This window comes from Nicotiana tomentosiformis, chromosome 8 (assembly GCF_000390325.3).
Source record: "Nicotiana tomentosiformis chromosome 8, ASM39032v3, whole genome shotgun sequence".
Classification (NCBI taxonomy): Eukaryota; Viridiplantae; Streptophyta; class Magnoliopsida; order Solanales; family Solanaceae; genus Nicotiana; species Nicotiana tomentosiformis.
In genome coordinates, this window is record NC_090819.1 from 16,708,049 (window position 1) to 16,717,055 (window position 9,007).

General features: G+C 39.3%; 1 long non-coding RNA gene across 1 annotated transcript; it reads right to left on the minus strand.

Moving 5' to 3' along the window:
* Positions 1–961: 961 nt before the first annotated feature.
* Positions 962–1,663, minus strand: LOC104109590 (uncharacterized). The gene is made up of 3 exons (XR_689260.4): positions 1,623–1,663; positions 1,451–1,532; positions 962–1,246 (listed from the first exon to the last, which is right to left on the minus strand). It is a non-coding gene; the product is annotated as an uncharacterized lncRNA (long non-coding RNA).
* Positions 1,664–9,007: the final 7,344 nt, after the last annotated feature.

Consider the following 9,007-nt stretch of genomic DNA (forward strand, 5'->3'; position numbering starts at 1 on the left):
AATAGGTGTGAAAAGGTTACTTGAATAGTGTGAAACTTGACTTAAGCCGTACTTCTACTCCGTTAGATTAAAAAGAGTTTTGTAATTGTGAATTGTCAAGAAATGCTATTTTGTTCAGAGAATTTGATTAATTTGATTAAGAAACCAAGGTTGTGTCCCCATCAATGGAATGTAATGCTATCAGTGTTAATATGATATAGTTCTAAAGGAAGGTCGTTTGATATGCAAATGGTTCCTAAATGACTGCCCAATATTTTCCAATAATTAGGTAGTATTTCCTTTTTACGATTTTTCCAAATAGAAAAGAGTTATAATTAAGAACAACCAATTTATGCCAAGTATAACCCACTTATCCCTAAGCGATTCTATTAAACAAGGTTTAAAGCCTTGAGTTCTTGCTATTCAAACCTACCAAACCCTAACCCACTTTTCCAAGTAAAGATAGAATGAAATGGCACTAGTCAATGTTTGCAACCATCAACCATAAATGAAGCATGAGAAATGAATAGAAATCGACCAACCATTATATAGATATATATTAAATGATAAACACCCATTAACATTACACCCACTTACGATTCATAACCTTAGTATTTAAAGTTAGCTACTCATACTAGAATACAAGAACAAAGTAATAAATAAAGTCATAAAGCTTACAAATATGGACAAAGTCTTGGATTCTCTCTCAAAAGCTTCCAAAATAATGGTGTATTCAATGCTCTAAGTGTAGGCTCTCTGTCAGACAAGATCCTCCACAAAAACCCTAATCATTCGGTTTATAATGATCTAAAAGTCGTGGTCAAAATGTGATAGAACTCTTACGGATCCACCACTGTAATATATCCTAAGAATCATGACTGGCTAATAGGTAACTTGAGCTTTTAGGATTCATTTTCTTTTGAAATAATCATGCAGCATACCTCCTCCACTTTTCCAGCAAATTCTTAAAAGGAGAAACCACTACAAATTATTGCATGCTCATATACCAGAAATAAACAGATCTCTGTTTGCTCTACATAACTCAAATTTCCTTACATCAGAAAAGGAACAGATGTTTCTTTTCCCAATTAGAATCCAAGATGCTTCGGAGCAATACAACCTCTAATGCTAAATTATCTAGCCGTACATATACAAAGAAGCAATAGATAACAGATAAACTCCATCTCCCTCAGAGGACAGAGGCATGTCAATGCATAGGGCTTCAATGTTAACACATCCAACTGCAAGCTCTTTTGTCAACTCAAATCTGTACCATAAATAAGTTGGTGGGTGACCAAATGCTCCATATCTTGAAATACAGCTCTTTCAGAGAAGAAACATAAGAAAAACCTTCCCAGCTTCATTTTCACAGGAAGAGGGGGAGGAGGGAATCACAAGCTCGTATGGGATACTCAGCTCTAAAGCATGGCGACCAAATAAAATACGATGGTTGTAATAAAAAGAGACATACCTTAGTAGTAAGAACCAGACCCACCACTTCCCATATAACCACTGCCACCCATACTACGACTAGAATAAAGCGAGGAGCCAACCTAAAGATTCGTCAGAGAAGAACAGGAACAACAGTTATCATCGGATAGACACTAAAGCTTCCAACAGAATTCAACAAAGTAGAAGCATACATCACTGCCACGAGACATGTAATCACCACCATAGTTGGATGCCCTGCAGATCATGTCTGCGACCGCAGAATGGGTCGCAGAAAGCTTTCGTGCTCCGCACATCTTCATTTTCATCGCAGAATTGATCACCAAGTTTTCCAGTTTTCCATCGTATTTTGGTTATGCTGTCCACATATTGGTTTTGCGACCGCATAACGTACTGCAAATTCATCTTCACTGGAACTCCTTTTGCAATTGTGTGATCACTATGCGGTCCGCACAAAAGTTATGCGACCGCACAATGGATCGCAGACTTGACTCTCAAAAACCGAGATGGTTTGCTTCACTCTGCGATGGGTCTACGGTCCGCACATCACTTTTGCGGTCATAGACCTGCCGCATTTCTGTCTTTCCATGTGTCATGTTCTTGGCTCTTCAAGTCTGGGTTCTTACAAAATACCAAAACTACATAAGAAATGACTTATAATCCTTTAAAAGATTAGCTAAAGTCTTTGTAATTAGTATCAAAAGTGCCGCATTTCTACGGCGCATCACAAGTCACGTGAGTTGTAGATCTAATGGAAACTAAAAGATTAGCTAAGAAATCCCCACAAACGGCGCCAAATTGTTTGACCAAAATTTAGATCTAGATTTAAATAATTAGATTTTCTTAAAAGGGAAGGGTTAATCTTAGATAATAATAATATCCAATAGATTATTTAACTAGTGTCGTGACAAAATGTTACAAGATCTGTGGTAACAGTGATGAATATACGATAATGAACAATGCTTAATGGCGTAAATGCAATATAAATAGAAATAAAGGACATATGATGGTATTTATATAAATAGATGTAATAGATATGATCGAAAAAAGGGGTGGAAACGTGTAATTTTCCTTCTGACAATGATGGATGATTAATAAGCCTTTGAATATTCGAACTCGCCTTGGATCGTGGGAGGAAAGCTAAACAGGATCTCAAGGAAAATGTGTCTTTTTTATGTATGTAATAAAGCAAGAATCTCTAGAGAATGTTAAAGTGTTCTCTTACAAATGACTGTTCAATGTCCCCTATAACTATGTCTCTTTCTAGTTATAAGGGGACATATGCCACAAAACCCTAATAGTACAGATCCCTAAGGAGAGTGCTCATCCTCAACCTAGCCCTTCTTCTCTTGTTAGATCACTTCGACCTTGAATTTGTTTTTTGTTGAAGTCATACTGATGACACGTGGCAACCCTCGAAGGCCTTCTTAATACTGATGTGGTCTAAACATAACTAAGATAATTTTTGGCCCATACAATTATTACACACAATATATCTTCAATACATGTAGAAAACATCAACTCCGGGTCATGGCCATAACCATGGTGAATTTTTCGGAACTCATTAACACATAATCAAGTCATCAGAACTAATTTCCTCCAACTCACCCGAGTCACGTAGACTTCCAACCCGAAAGTAACTCAATTCGATATGCTCGCTCTAAAAGAACCTTTTTGCGGATCCGAAGCCGTTTCTTGCATCTCTCTAATATTGCCATGTAGAATCATTCTTGACATAGAAATACCGCATATCAAGTCGCCATTCACTTCCGATCTCAAGCCCTGTTCATTCAGAGATTTAGGAGTCCTTAAATATCCCATATGATCTGGAACTCACCAGAACCTTCTCGATAACCACTCACCTTACTTTGATCTTCAATACACACCCAATACATACCGAGCAAGCCGCGCTTTACCAGCACATGACTATTCAAAGAAACAACCAATCAATCCCTCAGCCCGGAAACTGATACAACGCATGATCCTACAATCCAATCATCGATAGATTTAACAGTTGAAAAAAAAAATAATAATAATAATAATATTCAACTTGGAATAAATGCCAAATCTAACACAGTGCTAAAATAAACCACGTGATAATATCTACTCCCAGAAGTCCGGAGTCACGAGTACATGATCATCTAGAGTGCTACAAATAATGTTTGTACAAAGTACAATTGTTTTGAAACTCAGTAAAATAGTAATGATAGAAGGGAAGGGGACTTCAGGGCAGTGGACGCCCTGTAGCTATACCTCAAGTCTGGAATTGTAGCTGGATCCGAGCAGAAAGCTACTAAGCACCACTAGGATCAGCACCAAAATCTACACAAAAAGTGCAGAAGTGTGGTATGAGTACAACCGACCCAATGTACTCCGCAAGTGTCAAGCTCAACCTCGACGAGGCAGTGACGAGGCTAAGACAAGGCGCCTACGTAAAATAAACATGTACATGTGTATATAAAGCACAAAATAACAATAAAAAATAATAAATGCTAACTGGGAGGGGACATGCAAAAAGGGAAAGATATAATAGATACGGCAAGTATGAAGACATGAAATAATCAAGCAAATCGCCAAATCCAGAAACTAGTCAAATCAATGATATGAAAATGGCACGGCATTACCATTTGTGTTTTTACTCTCATCTTCACCATTTAATAATGTGAATGAATGACACGGCATCACCCTTCGTGATTTTATACTCTTACTCACCATGTAATAATATGCATAAAATTGTACAGCATCACCCTTCGTGCTTTTACACTCATCCTCACCATGTAATAATATGAATGAAACGGCACGACATCACACTTCGTTCTTTTACTCTCATCTTCACCATGCAATAATATAAATTTGAATAATAAACAATGCGGGGAAGTAATTTAACTTCAAATATGGTGCCATGATATCAAACTCCAACTTCCAAAATATTCAACATCTTTAAAATAAGCAATAAATATGAAACGAATAATTAAAGAAGTAATAATCCAACCTAAGCATGGATAGCATAATTAATGAAATAATATAATACAAAGAAACAAGTTTCACCCGCATGCTTTAACCCAATGACAACACATAAGTACTTGTCACCTCACATATATGTTATCGCCACATATAAAACACGTAGCAATTAGACCAACAAGTCCTAATCCCTCAAGTCAGGGTTAATCACGACACTTACCTCACTCCATAACCAAATCAATGCTCAACCGTGGTTTTCCTCAAGAATTTGCCTCCAAACCAATCAAATCTAACCAAATATAGTTCAAATAATTAAAAACTAAGCTTTAGAAACTACCCACGAGTGAAAAAGATTCAATCTTTAATGTTTTTTGGAAAAAGTCAACAAAAGTCAACCACTGGCTCGCTTGGTCAAAACCCGATATTCGAACCAAAACCTAATTACCCATTCACCCCCAAGCTTGACTATGTGATTAATTTCAAAATCTGACCTCAATTTGAGGTTTAAATCTCAATTTTTCAAAATCCCCAATTTTTACCTAAATTCCTAATTTCTACCATGAAAAAGCATAGATTAAAGGTTAAAATCAATGGGTGTTTATGGAAATGTAAGAAAACAAGTTAAAATCTACTAACCTATAAAGCTGGGATAAAAGACATCTTCAAATATCGCCCCTAGACCGAGCTCAAACATGAAAATGGTGAAAATGCACTAAATCACGACTTTGGGACATTTTAAATCATTGGGCGCCAGGCTTTCTTCGCGTTCGCGAAGGGCCTGACGCGATCGCGAATAACAGCTGCTCGAGTGGCCTTTGTGTTCACGAAAAATTCTATGTGTTTGTGATGGTCTGTCCCCCTAGCCTTCGTGTTCGCGAGCCTGGGCTCGCGTTCGTGCAGAGTACGGACCAGCTTCCCCCAGTTCCCTCCCTACACTATGTGTTCGCGAGAGGGAGGTCGCGTTCGTGAAGGGTTAACCCCCCACCCCCACTACTTCGTGTTTGCGATAAGGCCTTCATGTTTGCAAAGTATGATTTCGTCCCTTGTCCTAGTTTCCCCTTCACGATCGCGAAGCACAAAGTCTCAAACACGAGCAACAACAAAAACCAGCAGATTCCTTAAGTCAAAAAATGATCTGTAGCCTATCCAAAACTCACCCGAGCCCCTCAGGCTTCAAGGAAAGCATGCACACAAGTGTAATAACATCATACAAACTCGCCTGCGTGATCAAAACACCAAAATAACACCTAGAACTACGAATCATACATCAAAATGCATGAAATTTTCAAAGAAACTCGTGAACTTTTAAATTCACAACCGAGCGTCTGAATCCTATCAAATCAACTCTGTTTAGCACCAACTTTTGTAGACAAGTCTTAAATAGTAAAATGAACCTATACCAAGTTCCGGAACAGAAATTCGAACCAGGTAGCCATAAAGTCAACCTAAGGTTAAACTTCGGAATCCTTTAAACCTACAATTTACAAGTTTTAAACAAATTATGTTAAAATAAGTTAGGGACTCCTGAATTCAATTCCAGGCAAACTCCTAAGTTTAAAATTACGATACAGACTCACCGGGATTGTCAAAATACCGATCCGGGTCCGTTTACACAAAATGTTGACTGTAGTCATCTCAAATCATTTTTAAGGCTAAAATTCATATTTTCTTTAATTTTTCACATAAAAACTTCCTGGAATAAGACACGGACTGCACACACAAATCGAAAAACACCAAATAGATCTAATCGGGTCTCGGAATACGAAAATAAAGGCTAAAACTCAAAATGACCTATCGGGTCATCACATTCTCTAGCTTTAAAACAAACATTCGTCCTCGAACCGACATAGAAAGGTACCTGGTAATGGCCACCGCTCCTCCTCGTAAGTCAAATCTTGTCCAGTTGGACTTTGATGAAATCTAATATATGGGACGGATCACTGTGATGCTTTTGGAGCATGGAAACATGGAACACCAGGTGAACTACTGATAAGCTAGGTGGCAATGCAAGCTTGTAGGCCACCTCACCAACTCTCTCAAGGATCTCAAAGGGTCTGATATACCTGGGGCTGAACTTGCCCTTCTTCGCGAACATCATCACATCTCTCCAACCATGAATGCAACATCATGAACTCTCCGATCGGCTTAACTCTTCTACCTAGACTAGGTTGTACGAAGTCAATCCTGAATAATCGTGACCTTTTCTGAGGCATCCTGAACCAAATCAGTACCCAACAACCGAGCCTCTCCCTGCTCAAACCAACCAATTGGAGAACAACGCTGCCTCCCACATAAGGCCTCGTAAAGAGCCATCTTAATACTCGATTAATAGCTATTGTTATAGGCAAACTCCACAAGCGGTAAGAACGGATCCCAAGAACCCCCGAAATCCATAACATAGGCGCGAAGCATATCCTCCAATATCTGAATGGTGCGCTCAGACTGTCTGTCTATCTGGGGGTGAAGGTCATACTCAACTCAACCCATGTGCCTAACTCAAATTGTACGACCGTCCATAAATGTGATGTGAACTACGTACCCCAATCAGAAATAATAGACATCGGCATCCCGTGAAGATGAACAATATCGTGGATATAGATCACAGCTAACCACTCCGGAGAATAAGTAGATGCCACCAGAATGAAATGTGCAGACTTGGTCAACCTATCTACAATGACCCATACTCCGTCAACTTTCTTCGAAGTTCGTGGGAGCCCAACAACGAAATCTATGGTAATACATACCCACTTCCACTCGGGAATCTCAAGTCTTTAAAGCAAACCGCTAGGCCTCTAATGCTCATACTTTACCTGCTGGCAATTCAAACACCGAGCCACATATGCAACTATATCTTTCTATATTCGTCTCTACCAATAATGCTGCCTCAAATCTTGATAAATATTGGTAGCACCCAGATGAATGGAACACCGCGAACTATGGGCCTCCTCAAGAATAAACTCACGAAGCTCATCTATATTGGGCACACAAACCCGACCTTACATTTGCAACACCCTATCATCTCCAATAGAAACCTACTTGGCATCACCGTACTGTACCGTGTCATTAAGGACGAGCAAATGGGAGTCATCATACTAACGCTCTTTGATGCACTCATACAAAGAAGACCGAGAGACCGTGCAAGCAAGAACCCGACTAGGCTCCTAAACATCTAACCTCACGAATTGATTGGCCAAGGCCTGAACATCTGATGCTAGCGGTCTCTCACCAACTGGGATATATGCAAGGCTACCCATACTCACAGCCTTTCTACTCAAGGCATCGGCCACTACATTGGCCTTCCCTAGATGATACAAAATGGTAATATCATATTCTTTTAACATCTCTAACCACCTCTGTTGCCTTAAGTTGATATCCTTTTGCTTAAACAAATATTGTAGACTCTGATGATCTGTGAATACCTCACATAACACGCCGTAGAGATAATGCCTCCAAATCTTTAATGCATGAACAATGGCTGCCAGCTCTAAGTCATGAAAAGGGTAATTCTTCTCATAAACCTTCAACTGTCGTGATGCGTATGCAATCATCCTGCCATCCTACATCAATGCTGCGCCAAGCCCAACATGTGATGCATCACAATACACCGTATAGGATCCTGAACTTGTGGGAAACATCAACATTGGGATGTAGTCAAAGCAGTATTGAGCTTCTGAAAGCTCAACTCACACTCATTGGACAACTTGAATGGAGCACCCTTCTGGGTGAATCTAGTCAATGTGGCTGCAATGGATGAAAACCCCTCTACGAATCGGTGATAATAACCCCCCAAAACCAGGAAACTCTAAATCTCTGTACGTGAATTAGGTTTAGGCCAGTTCTGAACTGCCTCAATCTTCTTAGGATCCACTTTAATGCCCTTGCGGATACAACATGCCCCAAAAAGGCAACTGAGTCCTACCAAAACTCACACGTTGAAAACTTGGCATATGACTGACTATCTCTCATAGTCTAAAGTACAACCCAAAGATGTTGCTCATGCTCCTCTCAGCTGCGGGAGTAGATCAAGATATCATAAATGAATATGATCATAAAAAATCCAAATAAGGCTAAAATACCTGATTCATCAAATCCATAAATGTTGTTGGGGTTTGTCAACCCGAATGACATCACTAAGAATGCATAATGCATATACCGAGTCTGAAAAGCTGTCTTAGGGACATCTGATGCCCAAATCTTCAACTGATGGTAGCTAGATCTCAAATCAATCTCTAAAAACACTTTGGCACCCTGAAGCTGATCAAATAAGCCATCAATCGTCGGCATCAGATATTAGTTCTTAATGGTGACTTTGTTCAACTACCGATAATCTATACACATCCTCATCAAACCATCCTTCTTATTCACGAACAACACTAGTACACCCCAGGGTGATAATCTATACACATCCTCATAGTGAAAGGAATAAACTTTTCTAGAAATAGCAGTGAAAACTGATCTCAGGTAAGTGAAGGTGAACCAGCTGGTCTGGTTAGCACATAATCTTTCCACCATCTCTTGGCAGAACTAGTCATCTGAAACACTACAAAGTCGGCCCCATTGGTCTCAATAATACCCATGTTGCACAACACCTCAAGGAAAAGATTCAAGTAATCCTGTA